Below are 9171 nucleotides of genomic sequence, written 5' to 3'. Positions count from 1 at the left end.
TTACTAAAGCACTGTTCAGCTCTGGCTTATGGTGGTGTGGGGGCTTGAACCTGGGACTTTGGAGCCTCAGGCATGAGAGCCTGTTTGCATAATTATTGTGGTATCTACCCTCCATCCTTTTAGTATTTATCAATGAGAGAGAATATGCAGCGTCAGGTAGTGAACTCAGAACTCTTTCATGCAAGTCCTATGCCCTAATACTATGCCACCTCCCTAGCCACTCAACCTTTGATCTTTTTCTTTTTTTTTTACTATGACTTAATATTGATTTACAAAGTTGTAAGATAACAGGGTTATGTTTCCACACCATTCCAACCACCAGAGCTCTGTATCCTCATTCCCTCCACTGGAAACTTTAGTAGGTCTCCCAAGGTTGCATGGGTTGGCTATTATTTCTATAACTGTCTGTATTTTTGCCCTTTTTTCCCCCTATGTTCCTGCTTTCTCTTCCTTTCTAAGTCACACCTATACCTAGGTACTACTTCTGAATATCCTTCCTTTTTTTCCTCTTCTCTCTCTAGTCCTGATGGAATTGGAGTGCAGAGCCCTCTGGCCATCTTCCCTTATCATTTCTCCCACTCTGAGAGTATGGACCAAAATTCTTTTAGGGGTGCAGAAGGTTGGAGTTCTGTAACTGCTTTTCTGCTGGGCATGGGCATTGGAAGGTCCATCCATACCCCCAGCCTGCTTCTATCTTTCCCCAGTGGGGTAGGGCTCTGGAGAGGTGAGATTCCAGGACATGTTGGTGAGGTCATCTGCCTAGTCAGTCTTAGATCTTAATAAAAACTTTAGGCTATGAAGTATTGCTCCAAAGTAAAGAACTTGAGGGGTGATGGGGGTGGGGATGGGGCTTTCAGGTACTGGTGCATGATGGTAGAGGAGGATCTAGGCTAGGGATGAGAGTGTTTTCCAGAAAACTGTGACATTTTACACATGTCCCAAGGACTGTATCTACTGTAAACCATGAATTCCCCAATAAATTAAAAATCTTAAAAAAAAAAAAAAAAGCTTTAGATTTGCTTTTGTCAGCGAGATCTAACTCTTCATTTGTAAAAGTTAGAGCTTTACAATTCTCTTTAAACCAAATCACTGTTCAGCTCTGGCTTATAGTGGTGCCAGGAACTGAACCTGGAGCCTCAAAGCCTCAGGCCTAAAGATTGCCCTTTTACTTAACCACTATGCTATCTCCCTGATCTCACAATTCATTTTTAAAATTACGTTTATTTAATTTACTTCACACAAACAACAGAAAGGGAGAATTGAATTTAAGACCTTATGCTTAGACATTCAGAACTCTATCACCTTGCCATCTCTTGGGCCACTGGAACTTTGCATTTAAAAAATCCTGATTCAGGGGTCAGGTGGTAGCACACATGATGCAAAGCACAAGGACCCACATAAGGATCCCATTTTGAGCCACTGGCTCCTCACCTTTAGGGAGGTCACTTCATAGGAAGTGAAGCAGGTCTGCAGGTGTCTGTCTTTCTCTCCCCCCTCTGTGTCTTCTCTCTCGATTTCTCTCTGTCCTATCCAACAACATGAATGACAACAATAAGGGTAACAACAAGGACAACAAAATGGGGGAAATGACCTCCAAAAAGCAGTGGATTGCTGGCAATGAGCCCCAGAAATAACCCTGGAGGCAAAAAAAAAAAATCCTGATTCAGGTGGCAAGATAGATCACTTGAATGTTGTTTTTCTCTTGTGCATGACCCAGGTTCAAGTCTGACTCTCAATACAGTGAAGGAAGCTTCAGTGCTGTGATGACATCTCTCTCTCTCTTACTTTTATTTTTTTTAATTTTTTTACTTTTTTTTTCTTCTTTTTTTTTTTTTAGGGAGAGAGAGGGAGAGAGGAGGAGAGGGGGAGAGGGAGAGAGGGAGAGTGGGAGAGAAAGAGGGAGAGAGGAAGGGAGGAGAAAGAGGGGGAGAGGGAGAGGGAAAGGGAGGGAGAGAGAGAGGGAGGGAGAGAGAGAAGGGGACAGGGAGAGGAGAGAGAGGTCTCTCTCTTACTTTTAAAAATGTATTTCATATAATTCATTTTAAAAAATGTATTTATTGGATAGAGTCACATAGAAATTGAAAAGGGAGGGGGATATAGGAAAAGAGACAAAGGGACACCTGCAGCCCTATTTCACCACTCTTGGAGCTTTTTCCCCTGCAGGTAGGGGCCAAGGGCTTAAACCTGGATTCTAGCACACTGTCCCAGGGACTACCATGTACCAGTCACCCATTCCAGCGTTTAACTAGACATGAGTGCAATTTCAAGTTTCCTGTGCTATTTGCTATGATTTGGCACCTTATTGAGGTGCTGAGGGAGTGTGGGAGCTGCAAGTTCTTTTTCAAACAAATGGTGGTGATGGTGTCTACTGTGCTCACCACCATTTTGGCTAAAGCCAAAGGTCTCTTCCAATGCTCTGTGTTTGGATGTCAGGGGAACCTGGATTTCTTTTCCTCCCCTGAAGCCATGAGCCTCACAAGTTAGCCAACCTTCTGGATTGAAGTTAAAGAGAAGTTTAAGGGACAAATGTTTAGAAATCATTTACAAATAAAAAAAATCATACCATGACTAAGAAGTGAACAACTATATAGTTTCATGTTTAGAATGTAGATAACTGGGAGTCTGGCAGTAGTGCAGCAGGTTAAGTGCACGTGGCACAAAGTGCAAGGACCAGCTTAAGGATCCCGGTTCCAGCCCCCCTGCACCCCACCTGCAGGGGAGTCAGTTCACAAGCGGCAAAGCAGGTCTGCAGGTGTCTATCTTTCTCTCACCCTCTCTGTCTTCCCCTCCTCTCTCCATTTCTCTCTGTCCTATCCAACAACAACATTAATAACAACAATAATAACTACAACACCATAAAAAACAAGGGCAACAAAAGGGGAAAATAAATATTAAAGAATGTAGATAAATAAAGCAAACTTTCAAAAAAAAAGTTTCCAAACTCTCTTAGATTTTAGAGAACTGTGATGGTTAGTGATTGTTGTAAATTAACTTAAAAAGAGGTTAGGGGTTGGGAGCTGCTGTGGCACGTAAAAGAATTCACAGCGGGAGTTGAGAACTGGTTTAAATAATACAAGGTTTATTAAGGTGAAACAGGTAAAAGGCAAAATAAGCACTTATCATCAAGGGTTAAGAGTACACTGGGTCCATGAAGTCTGAATATAGTTATTAAAAGTTTAGTCCCATAAGATAAACAATTTTTAGCTCTGGTAAAGGTTGCTCATGGCTGAAGAGGGTCTAAAAGTTTACCAGCTAGCAGAGTCACACATGTTCAGTTCCCAGGAGAAGTAGCCATGGTGCAACCTGGCGCACCTCCACCGAGATGCTTCTGTTCAGGAGAAGCAGCAGCAGCCAAAGAGAAAGAGAATTCCTGCTGGCTGTACTTTTTAGTCTGTCCAGCCCACCAATAGTACTTTGCACACCAGCACAGACTGGATCCACCCACAGTCCACCATGTACCTGTGCAGATCACTGTATACTCTGTTGCCAGGCTGGTGTCAGCACTGTGTCGGGACTTCCATCCACTGGTCACCAGTATACTGTGTCACCACAGTGGATGTGGGGGGGGGGGGGGGCCACACAGGATTTTGGTGGAGGGTATGGAGACTTGCACATATCAGGTATAGCTGTGAAATTATATCCTTAAAATCTTATAACTTTGTAAACCACTGTTAAATGACTATGAAAATTACAAGGTAAAATATTAGTTATTATAGAGTCTAAGAACTCCAAGTGTAAAATGTTTATGATAGGGCTGGCTTGGCAGGTAGCACTGCTGTTGTTATCAGTATTGTTGCTGCATACAAAATGGAAACAGGCCTGTAGGGCAGAGATAAAGAAGTCAACAGTAAATTATCAGGCTGGGGTTGCTCATGATATTTTTATAGAAAATACCTTTCATGTTTTGTGTTTTCCCATTAAAGCTACCAGAAGTGAGAGAAAAAGTTGGACATGAAATGAGATGATGATAACTTGTTTTGGGTTGATGATAACTTCAGTACCCAAAACACTACTCCCTGTTTCTTATTTTGGGTTTTGATTGGGCACTTAATAAATGCTGTACTTACTCATTCCAAGCATGACCTAGAGTATCCCATCCCAAATCCCTTAATTGCCTCATCAATCCAGAAAATAAGGAGCCACTTAGATATAAAGGATGTTAAAATAACTATATACAACTGGCAGCTAACACAACACTATCATGAAAGAATTATTATCAGAAAATAATTAGTTCTGCACTAGAGCCCATTTTGGTAGGAAGGACAGAAAAGTTACATGGTTAATGACAGTCAATCATAAGTTGCTTCAGCTATAAGTTTTATGGTCAAAGCATCGAAGTTGGTACTTGTATGTGTTGTTTCTATTTTCTCTCAGTGTGACAGTGGCCAGCCCTGGCACATTAAGCAGGCAGACCTGTGTGTGAATTTCTGGAGTGAGACCATATTAACCTCTCTGCCATTGGTTTCACAGACCCGGTGACTCTTGTTCTTCTATTAATGTGGATTTGATGTTAATATCTCCAGCCTTCCAAAGGACATGCTTTTAGGTGCTGCCTAACCTTTGAGAATAATTACCCTCATTGGTACAAAAGACCCAGTATCCCAGAAAATCAATAAGACTCTTCAGTTGTACAGGACTACAGAACACGCACACACGCACACACACACACACACACACACACACACACACACACACACACACATACCACTATCTCCAGCTTTTTAAATATTTCAAATTTTCTATCATTTTTTAACCATAGTACTGCTTGGTTCTGGTTTTACAGTAGTGGCAGGAATTGAACCTGGAACCTCAGAGCCTCAGGCATGGAATCTTTTTGTATAACAATTATGCTATCTCATAAGTCCAATAGTTATACCTTTTTAAAAATTTCTTTATTGGGAAATTAATGTTTTACATTCAATAGTAAATACAATCATTTGTACATGCATAACATTTCCCAGTTTTCCATATAATAATAAAACCCCTACTAGGTCCTCTGTCATCCTTCTTGGATCTGTATTCTCCCCACCCCCCCTCCCCAGAGGCTTTTACTTTGGTGCAATACACCAATTCCAGTTCAGGTTCTACTTGTGTTTTCTTTTCTGATCTTGCTTTTCAACTTCTGCCTGAGAGTTGAGATCATCCCATACTCATCCTTCTGTTTCTGACTTATTTCACTTAACATGAATTTTTCAAGGTCCGTCCAAGATCAGCTGAAGATGGTGAAGTCACCATTTTTTATAGCTGAGTAGTATTCCATATATATATTACCACAACTTGCTCAGCCACTTATCTGTTGGTGGACACCTGGGTTGCTTCCAGGTTTTGGCTATTACAAATTGTGCTGCCAAGAACATATGTGTACACAGATCTTTTTGGATGGGTGTGTTGGGTTCCTTAGGATATATCCCCAGGAGAGGAATTGCAGGGTCATAAGGTAGGTCCACTTCTAGCATTCTGAGAGTTCTCCAGACTTCTCCACAGAGGTTGGACAAATTTACATTCCCACTAGCAGTGTAGGAGGGATCCTTTGACCCCACAACCTCTCCAGCATTTGCTGCTGTTACCTTTTCTGATGTATAACATTCTCACAGGAGTGAAGTTTTATCTCATTGTTGTCTTTATTTGCATTTCTCTGACAATCAGAGACTTGGAGCATTTTTTCATGTGTTTCTCGGCCTTCTGGATCTCTTTTTTGGTGAATATTCTGTCCATGCCCTCTCCCCATTTTGGATAGAGTTATTTGTTGTCTTGCTGTTGAGATTTGCAAGCTCTTTATATATGTTGGTTATTAGCCTCTTGTCTGGTGTATGGCATGTAAAGATCTTCTCCCATTCTGTGAGGGGTCTCTTGGTTTGGGTAGTGGTTTCTTTTGCTGTGCAGAAGCTTTTAAATTTGATGTAGTCCCATAGGTTTATGCTTGCCTTAGTCTTCTTTGTAATTGGATTCGTTTCATTGAAGATGTCTTTAAATTTATGCGGAAAAGAGTTTTGCCATTATTTTCCTCTAAGTATCTGATAGTTTGTGGTCTAACATCCAAGTCCTTGATCCACTTGAAATTAAATTTTGTATTTGGTGAAATATAGTGGTTCAGTTTTATTCTTCTGCATGTTTCAACTCATTTTTTCCAATACCATTTGTTTAAGAGACTCTGCTTTCCCCATTTAATAGTATGGGCACCTTTGTCAAAGATTAGATGTCCATAGATGTGGGGGCTTACTTCTGGGATCTCAGTTCTATTTCACTAGTCAGTATGTCTATTCATGTTCTAGTACCAAGCAGTTTTTATGACAATGGCCCTATAATACAATTTAGGATCTGGGAGTGTGATGCCTCCAGTTTTGTTCTTTTTTCTCAAGATTGTTTTGCAATTCTAGGTCTTTTCTGGTTCCAGATAAACATTTGTAGCATTTGTTCTATTCTCCAAAAAAACGTGCTTGGGATCTTGATGAGGATAGCATTAAATTTGTAGGTGGCTCTGGGTAGTATATTCATTTTGATTATGTTAATTCTTCCAAACCATCAACATGGAATATCTTTCCATTTCTTTTGTGTCTTTTTCAATTTCCTTGAGTAGTGACTCCTAATTTTCAGTATACAAGTCTTTCACTTCTTTGGTTAGGTTTATTCCTAGATATTTTATTGTTTTTGTTGCTATAGAAAAAGGAACTGATTTCTGGATTTCAATTTCTTCTAACTTAGTGTTTGCATAGAGGAATGCCACTGATTTTTGAATGTTAATTTTATAGACTGACACCTTACTGTATTTCCTCATGATTTCCAAAAGCTTCTTGCTGGATTCCTTAGCTTTTTCTCTGTATACTATGTCATCTGCAAATAGGGAGAGTTTGACTTCTTCTCTTCCAATCTGTATCCCTTTAATTCCTTGCTCCTGCCTGATTGCTATGGAAAGAACTTCCAACACTATGTTGAATAGTAATGGTGATAGTGGGCAGCCCTGTCTAGTACCTGATCTGAGGGGAAATGCTTCCAGTTTTTCACCATTGAGTATTATGTTGGCTGTAGGTTTGCTATATATAGACTCCACTATCTTGAGGAACTTTCCATCTATTCCCATTTTTTGTAGTGTTTTGATCATAAAGGGATGTTGTATTTTGTCAAAGGCTTTCTCTGCATCTATTGATATGACCATGTAGTTTTTGGTCTTGCTTTTGTTGATGTGGTGGATCACATTGATTGATTTATGTATGTTAAACCAACCTTGCATGCCTAGGATAAACCCCCCTTGGTCATGATGAACAATCTTTTTAATATACTGCTGTATTTTTCAATATTTTCACATCTATGTTCATCAGAGATATTGGTCTGTAGTTTTCTTTATTGGTTATGTCCCTGTCTGATTTTCATATCAGAGTGATGTTGACTTCATAGAAGCTGGCAGGGAGTATTACAGTGTCTTCAATCTTCTGGAAGACTTTTAAAAGTAGAGGTATTAGTTCTTCTCTGAAGGTTTTGTAGAATTCATTTGTAAAATCATCTGGTCCAAGACTTTTACTTTTGGGAAGATTTTTGATAACTGTTTCAATTTCATTAGCTATGATGAGCCTGTTTATTTTATCTACTTCCTCTTTACTTAGTTTTGGAAGTTGGTAGGTATCTAGGAAATTGTCCATTTCTTCCAGGTTCTCTAGCTTGGTGGCATATAGTTGTTCATAGAAGCCTCGCATGATATGTTGAATTTCTGCGGTGTCTGTTGTGATATCTCCTCTTTCATTTAGTATCAGATTTATTTGGGTCTTCTCCCTTTTTTGTTTTGTGAGTCTGGATAAAGGTTTATTGATTTTGTTCACTCTTTCAAAGAACCAACATTTACTTTCGTTGATCTTTTGTATGGTTTTCTTATTTTCAATGCTAGTGATTTCTGCCCTAACTTTAGTTATTTCTGTCCTTCTGGTTGCTTCAGGATTCCTTTGTTCTTCTTCTGGGTCTTTAAGATGTGCAATCAGGCTGTTTATTTGTGCTTTTTTTTGTTTCCTAATGTGTGCTTGTATGGCTATGAACTTCTGTCTCAGTACTGCCTTAGCTGTATCCCAAATATTTTTATAGTTTGTGTCTTCATTTTCATTGAACTCTCGAAACATTTTGATTTCTTCCTTTATTTCCTCTTTGACCCAAAGTTGTTAAGAACTGTACTGTTGAGCTTCCACATTTTGGGACTATTACTAATCTTTTGTTGATTGTGAAGTGTTAGCTTAATTCCACTGTGGTCTGAGAAGATGCTTGCGATGATTTCAATGCTCTTGAATTGGCTTATGCTGTCTTTGTGGCCTAACATATGGTCTATCCTTGAGAATGACCCATGTGGACTTGAGTAAAATGTGTATTCCAATTTCTTGGGATGAATGACTCTGAAAATGTCCAATAGTTCTAGTTTATCTATCTCTTCATTTAGCTCCCTTATGTCTTTATTGATTTTCTGCCTAGATGATCTGTCAAGTTGAGAGAGTAGGGTGTTGAAGTCCCCTACTATGACTGTGTTGCTGTTAATATATTGCTGTAGCTCTTTCAGTAGACATTTGATGTATTTAGATGGCTTCTCATTGGGTGCATAGATGTTAATAATTGTTAAGTCCTCTTGATTGACTGATCCTTTGAGCATTAAGTAGTGTCCATTCCTATCTTTTTTAATCTTATCTATTTTAAAATCTATCATGTCAGATATGAGAATAGCTGTCCCTGTCCTTTTTTGTGGGCCATTGGCTTGTATGATAGTTTTCCATCCTTTCACTTTAAGTCTGTATTTGTCTTGTTGAGTTAGGTGGGTTTCCTGTAGTCAGCATATTGTTGGGTTGTATTTTCTGATCCATCTTCCTACTCTGTGTCTTTTAATAGGTGAATGCAGGCCACTGACATTTATTGATATCAAAGATTGAAGATATTTTAATGCCATTCTTGTAGAGTTTTAGAGTGTTCTGATATATGGCCTATTTATGGTGGTCTGACTGTTTATAGGAGACCTTTGAGAACTTCTTTCAGGGCAGGTTTGGTGATAGTTGATTCCTTCAACTGTTGCTTGTCTGAGAAGGTTTTTATGCCTCTACCTAGTCTGAATGACAGTCTAGCAGGATACAGTATTCTTGGTTGAAAGCCTTTCTCATTGAGTACTCCATAGATATCTTGCCATTCTCTTCTGGCCTATAGTGTTTGTGT

The sequence above is a fragment of the Erinaceus europaeus genome, chromosome 19 (assembly GCF_950295315.1).
Source record: "Erinaceus europaeus chromosome 19, mEriEur2.1, whole genome shotgun sequence".
Lineage (NCBI taxonomy): Eukaryota > Metazoa > Chordata > Mammalia > Eulipotyphla > Erinaceidae > Erinaceus > Erinaceus europaeus.
This window is presented reverse-complemented; position numbering follows the sequence as displayed.